Source organism: Panthera pardus, unplaced genomic scaffold, assembly GCF_024362965.1.
Source record: "Panthera pardus isolate Hobbes unplaced genomic scaffold, ASM2436296v1 HiC_scaffold_12, whole genome shotgun sequence".
Lineage (NCBI taxonomy): Eukaryota > Metazoa > Chordata > Mammalia > Carnivora > Felidae > Panthera > Panthera pardus.
In genome coordinates, this window is record NW_026526677.1 from 44,745,602 (window position 1) to 44,756,767 (window position 11,166).

An 11,166-nucleotide genomic window follows, 5' to 3' on the forward strand; every position below is an offset into this window, starting at 1 on the left:
CTTCAACACTGTTGAGAAGCCCCTGTGACAACACCAGAAAGCCTACTTTAGTGCACATCACCAACTCTTTTCTTCCATGCTGCTTCCAAAGAAAGAAGTTGGAAGGATACTTGCTTTTGTAGCCTCCTATACCAGAAAGGGTGACCATATAACACAATTCTAGCCAAAGAGATGTAAATCTACTCAGGGGGCGGGGGTAATCAGGAATGGGATGTGTCATGAGGCCAGCTACTCCAGTGGGTGACTGGAACTTAATGCCACTGAGAAATTACGAGACCTGGTCCAGAGTCTCCTAAACAAAGATGAAGGAGCCGCATCTCCCAAGAGTCATTGGTGGAAGGCTGCCCTAGAAGCAAGGGGGTGTGAGATGGGACTAGGGGGGTATGTGCTAATTCCTTGAGCTGGCCTGCTGGTGGCAAGAATGGACCTCCGCAGTTCAGAGAAGTCCCTCAGGCAAAGAGATGAAATTCTTGAGGCATTGGGTCCCTGAGTACCTTGGAAAATCCTAGGAGCTGGGCTGGGCTCAATCAGCAATGAATGAAAATATCTGTTTCCCCTGACTTTCCACTCCACAGTGTTGTTAAATCTTTGATCTTTCCCATTGTCTAGGTGAAAAATACTACTACTGATAAAACAAAACTAGTAACTCTGTGCCATTTTAATTTTCATGTATGCTATCATTCACATTGACTTTTAAAATAATTTGAAACTCACCATCTATCTAAAAATAAAATAAAATAAAATAAAATAAAATAAAATAAAATAAAATAAAATAAAAACTCACCGTCTGTCTACTACTTCTTTAACTATAAAGGACTGACTCTTACATGTTCCAGTAAATGATCGCACCCTCATCTCACCCTATAAGTAGGTGTGACTGTTATTTTCATTTTAAAATACCAAAGAGAGGAGCAAAGAGATTTAGTGACCTGCCCTAAACCACTAATTTTGTCAGTGGTGGGGATGGGATTTAACATCAGGTTTTCTAACGTTAAAACCCATGCTCTTTTTATTGTGCCTATGTGTCCTTCGGACTTTTATCTTTTAAATGGGATAAAACAGACCAGCCACTTAACTCATGGGGGTGTTTTGATGTATAAAACAAAGAGTAGTGAACACCTGTTGTTTGCGTCTCTCCAGCGTCCTCTCTTTATTCTTCAGATAGAATCAAAATGATCAACTGGGAATTTGTTAGAATTGCCAATTCTTGGGCTTTCCCCACATATACTTAATCAGAAACTCTTGGGTTGGGCCCCAGCATCTGTGTTTTATCAATTCCTCCAGGTGATTCTGATTCATGCTGAAGATTGAGAAACACTGGCTTGGGGGAAAAAACGTAAATGGAGCCATCTTGCCAACACCAGGGGAAACCCTCCTTGACACAAGAGCTGTGTAGGACAAGCACAGCTGAGAGGTACAGAGAGTGAAGGAGTCCTAAAGACACCATTTGACTGAGTCTGGTCCAGCTTGAAGTTAGCTCAACAGCTGTATCATTTAGTTACAGAAACCAATAAATTCTTTTTATTTCGGTTTGAGTTGGGTTTCTGTCAATGGCAACCAAACAAATCCTGACTGTTAAAGGGAACATTTAGGGGCGCCTGGGTGGCTCAGTCGGTTGGGCGTCTGACCTCGGCTCAGGTCATGATCTCCCGGTCCGTGAGTTCGAGCCCCGCGTTGGACTCTGTGCTGACAGCTCGGAGCCTGGAGCCTGTTTTGGATTCTGTGTCTCCCTCTCTCTATGCCTCTCCCCCGTTCATGCTCTGTCTCTCTCTGTCTCAAAAATAAAATAAACGTTAAAAAAAAAAATTAAAGCAAAAAAGGGAACATTTATTCCTCCTTAAATTCCAAGGGGAGAGATTCTTTTCAAGCTTTGGTTCTCAAAGTGTGGTACCAAGTTAGGCAGTATCAGCATCACCAGGGAACTTGTTAAAAAACACAGTTGATCAGGGGTGCCTGGGTGGCTCAGTTGTTTGAGCATCTGACTTCAGTTAAGGTCATGATCTCGTGGTTCTAGAGTTTGAGCCCCTGGTCGGGCTCCTTGCTATCAGGGAGAGCCTGCTTCGGATCCTCTGTCCCCCTCTTTCTTTGCCCGCCCCCCACCATTCATGCTCTCTCTCAAAAATGAATAAAAAAAAAAAAAAAAGATTTACCCCAGCACTCTTTAAAAAACCAAAAACAACAAAACCACACGGTTTATCAGACCCTACCCCATACCTACTGAATCAGGGTCCTGGGGGGTGGAGTCTGACATTCTGTGCTGGAATAAGTCTTCTTGGTGACTCTGATGCCCACTAACATTTGAAAATCACTAAAGTGAGATTCCTAGCCTTTCTCCCCACGCTTTGTTCATCCTTCTCCATGAAGAAGGTATGCATTATCTAATTAATGAGTTCAGCAGAATACTCTGGGCATGCTCAGTTTAGCTTTTCCCTTTGTTTTCTCTGGCAGCCTATCTGACGAAATGGGGCAGTTACTCCGTGCTCCTGAATGTCACAGAGGCAGATCCCCATAAGATGAGGACTGCGTTTTTTTCCCGCCCTGCCTGCAACTTGGTGGTGAGTTTATTCTGGGAACAGTGGAAGCAAGCCTATTTGGCCTCACATCTAAGCCAGGTCTGTCCAGTGTAGCTCTTCTCAGTAATAAAGCTGACATTTTAATCTCCATCTGTTGGTTTTCTGTGCCTTATTTCTCACTTGGTTCAAAACTTGGGTGGGGAAGAGGGCTGTTATGTATTGTGTCCCCTAATGCCTACCACTGACTAATATGGGGGAGGGCGGTAGAGTAGAAGATCTCTCAGGTGCCTTCCCTTCTTACATTTAGGGCACTTTGTCTCACACTCTCTCCCCAGGGGTCCAGAGTGCCCCATGAAGAAAACGTTATTTGTTCTCACCAGACCACTGGTGTTGCACCTGCGGGAGACAGGAGTATCCTGGCACAGGAGGGAAGATTACAATCACAAAGCATTTCCTTTCAGTTCTCCCCTGAAACGGTATAATTCTGGGGGCAGGGATGGGGCCTAGAAAACAGTGCATTTAAAAAAGCCTCCTAGGAGCTGTCTACCTTGCTTTCCTGTCAGGTTCTACCAGTTGTCTAACCTAAAACTATATGGCTGCATTTGAATTGTGTCCTTCTGTTTTGGAGGCTAGAGATGTCTTAGCTGATCATTTTGAAGCAAGGACTTCCATTTTCTCTCTTTCATGCTCTTGGTCTTTCACGAGTTCTTTACAAATCTTTAAAATAGTCATAGTCATGGTCCTGGTAAGGGATGTGGGTTAAAGAGAGGCCTGTTTGGAGCTCTATAAATCAGACCTGGGTGCTACAGAAAGCTCAATTTTCGGGGTTTAGTCCCTCTACAGCAGCAGGCACGACTGTCTTTGGAAAGTTGCTGCAGGAAAGGAAGGGATGAAGCAGCTATCACAGGTCAACCTGAGTGACACAGGACAAGGTAAGCATTTTCCACATATTGACCTGATTCTCATTCTTCCTGGAATGGTTAATTCTTCCAGATTATCTAACTCACACTGAAGTTTACATAGTTAGATTATGTATGTACAACCTTGTCTCCTGCTTTGCCCGTATCATGAAAAAGTGTTCATAAACATGACTTCATGTTTTTTCTGACTAAAAAAAGAAGAGACTGGATTCCACTAAAGTAAAAAACTTGTGCATCAAAGAACACTATCAAGGAGTGAAAACCACAGAATGGGAGGCTATATTTGCAAATCACAATATCTGATAAGGGTTTGATGTTCGGAAAATACAAAGAAGTCGTCCACCTCAATAACAGAGAGATAAGCAACCCGATTAAAAAACACGCAAAGGACTTGCATAGACATTTATCCAAAGAAGACACACAAATGGCAAATAAACATATGAAAGTATGTTCAACATCGTTAGTCATTAGGAAAATGCAAATCAAAACTACAGTGAGATGCCACTTCATACCTAGAGGGATGGCAAGAAAAACAACAACAAAAAAAGGAAAATAACAAGTGCTGATGAAGATGTAGAAAAGTTAGAACCTTCTCACAGTGTTGGTAGGAATTAAAATGGTGTAGCTGTGGGGCAACTGGGTGGCTCAGTCGGTTGAGACTCCAACTTCGGCTCAGGTCATGATCTCACCGTTCGTGGGTTTGAGCCCCACCCCCACCCCGCTAGGCTCTGTACTGACAGTTCAGAGCCTGGAGCCTGCTTTGGATTCTGTATCTCCCTCTCTCTCTGCCCCTCCCCACTCATGCTCTGTCTCTCTACCCTTCTCAAAAATGAATTTTTTAAATAAAAAAATGGAGTAGATGCTGTGCAAAACAGTTTGGTAGTTCCTCAAAAAGTTAAACATAAAACTACCATTTGACCCAGCAATTTCACTCCTCCGCATATACCTCAAAAGATTTGAAAACAAGAACTCAGATATTTGTATATAAATGTTCATAGCAGCAATATATCCATACAATGGGGTACTATTTAGCCCTTAAAAGGGAGGAGGTGTGAATACATGTTTACAGCATGGAGGAACCTTGAAACATTATGCTAAACAAAATAAACCAGATACTAAAGGACAACTGTTGTGTAATTCCACTTATATGAAATGTTTAGAATAGGAAAAGTCATTGAGACAGAAGGTAGATTAGAAGTTACCAGGGCTGGGAGTAGTGGGAGTAGGAGAGAATGGGGAATTGCAAAAAAAAAAAAAAAAAAAAGGAAATAAAACTGTCCTGTGATCTCACCACCCAGGATAACTGAATAACCCTGGTAGCCTTTCTTTCTTTTCATCTGTTCATAACATGTAACTACAAAAACTTTGAACCACTCATAGTTTCAACTATGCACTCTGCCATTTATTAGCTATCTAACATTTCAGGGCTTCAAGTTTTTGGTACAATGCAAATAATAATAGAACTCACTTCAGATGGTTGATTTGTAGATTAAATTGGATAATAGACTTTAAGTGATTAGCACAGTGTCAGGCTCATGGTAAGTGCTAGGTAAATGGTAACTGTTATGTATATATTTTATATTTTATAACACTGTCTTTACTGGTTTGTATCCTATTCTCATTTTCCTATATAAATAAACATTATTTTTAAAGTTTATTTACTTATTTTGAGAAATAGAGAGAGAGAGAGAGAGAGAGGGAGAGAGAGAGAGAGAATCCCAAGCAGACTCTGCACTGGTAGTGTGATGTGGGGCTCAAACTCATGAACCGTGAGATCATGAGTCTGAAATCAAAAGTCAGATGCTTAACCGACTGAGCCACCCAGGTGCCCCTAAAAATTATTTTTAATGGCCAAATAATATTCATACTATGGCTATAGCATCATTTATTTAACTGAACTCTGTTGTTGATTTTTTTTTTTTTTTTTTAACATTTATTCATCCTTGAGACAGAGAGAGACAGAGCATGAACAGGGGAGGGTCAGAGAGAGGGAGACACAGAATCCGAAACAGGCTCCAGGCTCTGAGCTGTCAGCACAGAGCCCGACGCGGGGCTTGAACTCACGGACTGCGAGATCATGACCTGAGCCGAAGTCGGCCGCCCAACCGACTGAGCCACCCAGGCGCCCCCGTTGTTGAATATTTAAGTAGTTTTGATTTTTCATTATTTGGAAAGGATGCAGCAGGGGACACTCTTGCTTGATTCTTCCTGGCAGCTCTTCCAGAAAGGGGCAGTGTGACTTTGACCCTGCTCAGTCTCTATGCTCTGGGGCTCCCAGGACAGTGCTCTCCATTGAGTCAGACCCCAATCTGGGGGACAGAATGTGAGTTCCAGTCATGCTTGTGCTCTATCTCTAGGCAGCGCTAGGGACTGCTCTTTTCTGTCTGAACCTTTGCTTCCTCACCATTAAAATGAGAGCTTTAGAGGGAATGATCTCAGGGTGCTTCTTCTGCTCTAAGGCTCTATGATTCTCAGATGATCCTCCGCTAAGCTATGGATTCCTCCAGCTCTGTTGTGGCCTTCTTCAGGGCTGTGTGTGCACACGCTTCAGTGTGTGTTTCAGTTTCTATTCTTAGCAGTGTGATCTTTAAACAAGGAATAGATTTGTGCATCTGTCTCGTATCAGATACATGCAGCTCCTGCTGGGCTGTTTCATTCTCCACCAGCCATTCATTCACATTGTAAGTGGTGGCCCATTAAGGAAATAAGTGGATGGGGCTCTTCCATCAACTGAATGCTCTCTGATTTGGGGTTTGGCCCTCTTTGGTTATCAGGCCTGGGCTCTATCTGACTCAGCTATAGATGAGGTCAGGGGGACCTTCGTTTCAGCCTTACCTCCTTCCTCACTCCACCCCTAGATCCTTTCTCTGGGATGGGCCAGGGATGGTATTTGGGCAATGGTAGTTTTTAGAGATGATGAGTCACCAACATTCCAGATGAGAAGGTCATTGTTTGTTCTGAAATAAGAGTGGACTCGGATGAGTCTACTCTCCTCCAAAAATTCTCAATTATGGAAGTGTCTCAGTTACTTTGGATATTTAAATATATAAATGCTGAGTCTTGCTCTGAAATCTTACTTATCAAGATGCGGGGTGGGGGAGCCCAGGTTCTTCGTTTTATGACAATATAGGCCATTGAGATGTGCATCCTAGTTGGGGAGCATTGGCATATAGTGGTAGGATTTGCAAACGCAGGTAACATCAAATGGATGGGGTGCAATATAAGAGTACAGGTGACTGAAGAACAGGAGGATCCATACCTTTTCTCGAAGGCAGCATGTACTTACCTGTATGCACCCAGTTGTCATATGGTAACGGCCTGGTATTGCTAGATGTTCCGCTTAATTTTATTGGGAAGAGTTAGAAATTCAGATTTGTTTGTGAAATATGTTTAAAAATTTTGTTTAATGTTCGTTTATTATTTTTGAGAGAGAGAGATAGAGCACAAGCAGGGGAGGGGCAAGAGAGAGAGGGAGACACAGAATTGGAAGCAGGCTCCAGGCTCTGAGCACAGAGCCCGGCATGGGGCTCAAACTCACAAACTGTGAGATCATGACCGAAGTCCAACACTTAAATGACTGAGTCACCCAGGTGCCCCAAACTATCTTTTTTGAAAAAATATTGGTAACTCAATTAAATATTGGTAATTCAATTAAAAAATTGAATTGTGCACCAAAACATATCTGCTGGCCAAAACAGGCCTTGAATCTGCCTGTTGAAATTTCTTGACAACCCCTTAGCCGGACAGTCATCTACTTAAGGCAAAATGATGCATTCAACAGTTCTCTTGATTGGTAGCATTACACTGACTCCATGCTGTGAGGCTCTGTGGGGCTCTGGATAACACTCAGCTTGGCATTAGGTAAAGTGCTTTAAGCAGGGGAGTCAGAAGACCTATGTCCTGCTAACTTGCTAGGTGACATTGGGAAAGAAATTCTTTCCCTAGTCACAATATTTCTTTGGGTAACTTAAGGGGGGTGATCTCTACCATTCTTTCCGAGTTTGTAAGTCATTCTTCTTGTGAAGATTTGTACTCTTCCTTATTTAAAATTTTTTTAATGTTTATTTTCGAGAAAGAGAGAGAGAAACAGAGTGTGAGCAAGGGAGGGGCAGAGGGAGAGGGAGACACAGAATCCGAAGCAGGATCCAGGCTCTGAGATGTCAGCATGGAGCCTGATGCGGGGCTCAAACCCATGAACCATGAGATCATGACTTTAGCTGAAGTTGGATGCTTAACCAACTGAGCCACCCAGGTGCGCCTATACTCTATTCTATTCTAGCTACTTGAGAAGGACATTTTTCAGATTAAGATGAAAATTCATCTTTAATTGGCTTGAATGACAACTAGTTCTTTCTTTCCCATATTCTCCTATGTTTTTGTAAAGATTTATTTTTGTGTAGGCTTTTGGGATATTTTCTAAGGCCAAGAAAACATTTTGGAATAGAAGTCTAGGTGGAGTTGAGCATATAAGCTTCCTGCGTGCTGAACACTCAACTTTGAATCAAATCAAATCAATCAATCAATCAATCAATAAAGGAATAGAGCTGATATGGGGAACATCTTGAAGTAAAAAGACATTTCCTTCATAGCTCAAATAAAATCCTGCAGTTCAATCTTTTCTCCCCACAGTTTTATTAAGATTTAATTCCTATACCATAACATTCACTCTAAAAAGTGTATAATTCAATGGTTTTTAGTATATTTAGAATTGTACAACCATCATAACTATCTAATCTCGGAATATTTTCCTATCTCCAGAAAGAATCCTCATATCCGTTACCACTCACATTTTCCCCTCCATCCTGGCAACCATTAATCTACTTTCTGTCTTCATAGATTTTCTTAGGTTGAACCTTTCATATAAATGGAATTATACAATATGTGCTCTTTTCTAACTGGCTTCTTTTAGTTAGTGTAGCATTTTTAAGGTTCACCCAGGTTGCAGCATGTATCAGTACTTCATGTCTTTATTGCCAAATAAAATTCTATTGTATGATTATACCACATTTTGTTCGTCCACTCATCAGTTGATGGACAGTTAGGTTATTTGTACTTTTTGGCTATTATGAATAATGTTGCTATGAACTTGCATGCACAGGTTTTTGTATGGATACATGTTTTAATTTATCTTGGATATACACTGGGGGGAATTTCTGGGTTATATGGTGACTCTGTGTTTAACGTTTTTAAAAACATTTTTTAAGTAGTCTTTTTTTTTTTTTTTAAGTTTTATTCATTTATTGAGAGAGAGAGAGAGAGAAAGAGAATTCCCAAGTAGGTTCTGCGCTCTGCGGGGCTTGATCCCACGAACCTCGAGATCATGGTCTCAGCTGAAATCAAGAGTTGGACACTTAACTGACTGAGCCATGCAGGCACCCCTCTATGTTTAACCTTTTGAGGAAACGCTAGACTGTTTTCCAAAGCAGAAAATTCATCCTAGTGGGTATGAAATGGCATCACACTGTAGTTTTGATTCCACAGTTGAATCTGTTCCTGATGGCCCTGACCTAGACTATATCTCCCCTCCCACTAACTACTGTGGCCAGTGCAGATTGATAATCTTAAGTGAATTAGAGTGAACGGCTGAAGCTGCAGGTAGGTGGGTGTCCTTCACAAACTAGAGGGAAAATTTGGAGATAACTATTTGAAAGGAAGGAGGAATGGCTGGCTGGAAGGCAACCAGTACATGTTTCCTATAGGATGGGTTTGCTTGCTTGGTGTCAGGAATTGTCCTGTACCTGGGGATCTTAGTGGTGCAGAGCAGGAAGGAAAGAACATCTTGGTCAGGACACAGGCATAGAAGAAGCTCACAAATAGGTGAATGAAATAGATTCTACTGAAAATAGACTGGTACTTTAGAAGGCAAAGAGCATAAGGACTCTGGTCATCTTCTTGGTCCTGAAGGATTATGGGAAATTTTAGGGCTAGGCAGATATTAGGAGACATTTGTGAGAAGTATAACTGGTCCTTTCTCAGCACTTCCTTGATGTGGGTTCCTCTTTCTTTTCTCTCCTTTTTCTCCTTTTCACACTGATAATAATATCTGTCACTGAGGCCCTTCTGGCTATTACTGCTGGGTAACAAACATTTTGCCCCTCCTCCCCAATACTTAAAACAACCATTTTGTACCACATGAAAAAAAGATAAATAGAGTTTGGTGGCTAAATGCAGTGTTTGACCCTGGACTGGATCCTGTGTTGGGGGGAAAATGCTCTAAAGCACATTATTGAGTCAACTGACAAAATTGGAATATGAATGGTAGATTAAGTATTCATATCAATATTAAATTTACTAAAGATGATAACTGTACTGTCCCTATTCTTAGGAAATACACACTGAAGTACTTAGGGGCAAATGGCCATAATGTCTGTAACTTATCCTTAAATGGTTAAAAAACTCATCTTTTTTTTTAAAAAAAAAAAATTTTTTTAACGTTTATTTATTTTTGAGACAGAAAGAGACAGAGCATGAATGGGGGAGGGCCAGAGAGAGGGAGACACAGAATCTGAAACAGGCTCCAGGCTCTGAGCTGTCAGCACAGAGCCCGACGCGGGGCTCGAACTCACAGACTGCGAGATCATGACCCGAGCCGAAGTCGGACGCTTAACCGACTGAGCCACCCAGGCACCCCAAAAAACTCATCTTTATATATGGATTATATATATATAATATATATGAATCATACATTTATATATGCACATACACATTTATTTGTATATAGGAATAATCATAAAATTATATGTGTATATATATACACACAATCACATATGTACACATGTATATATGTACATATATATGTGAATATTATAAATTTTCATATGTATATGTATACATATATATGGCAGAGAGAAATGGAGAGGGGAGAAAGATAAAGGAAGTGGGGTAAAATGCTCACAATAGTGGAATTTGGGTAAAAATGTATGGGTGTACTTTATATTTTACACATGGAAATTATTTCTAAATAAAAAGTTGAAAAAAGCACAACCAGTTTACTACTTTATTTTGCTCATGATTCTGTGGATCAGGAAGGGCTGGCCTGGGCAGCTCTTCCTTGTGGTCTCTCATGCAGCTGCAGTCAGATGCCAGTGGGGATTGCCCTCATCTGAAGGCTCAACAGAGTTGGGTGCCCAAGATATCTCCCATGGCCGGCAGTTGATGCTGGCGGTCTGCTAGGAGCTCAGCTGTATCTTTGCCTTGCATTATGCTTTGCTAGCACGGCAGCTTTGGAGTAGCCAAACTTCTTACTTTGTTTCTCCCGGAGTGAGAATCCCAAGAGAAGAGGTGGAAGCTGCATGGCCTCTGCTGACCCAGCCTTGGAAGTTATACAGCATCTCTTCTGCTGCATTCTATTGGTTCCAAGCAAGTCACTAAATACTGTCCAAGAACTTGCAGTCATGTTCCCAAACTGCCATAAATGCTTATTGCATGCCAGGCACTGTTTTATGTGCTTTATAATGTATTTGCTCATTTGATTCTTACCAAAACAAAATAAAACGCCCTGATGGTAGGTAAGTCTTACTGTCCTTAGAGAGGAAAAAACTTGGTGCACAGAGGTTCACTTCCCAACATCACACCATTAGTAGAAGAGCTAGGGTTTGAATCCAGACAGTCTGGCCCCAGAGCCCATGGCCTTATCTACTACCCTACACTATTTCTTCCCAGAGCTGTGATTCCTGTTACATTTGGTTAAACTACCATACGCATCGATAATCACTTCTCATACACAATCACTG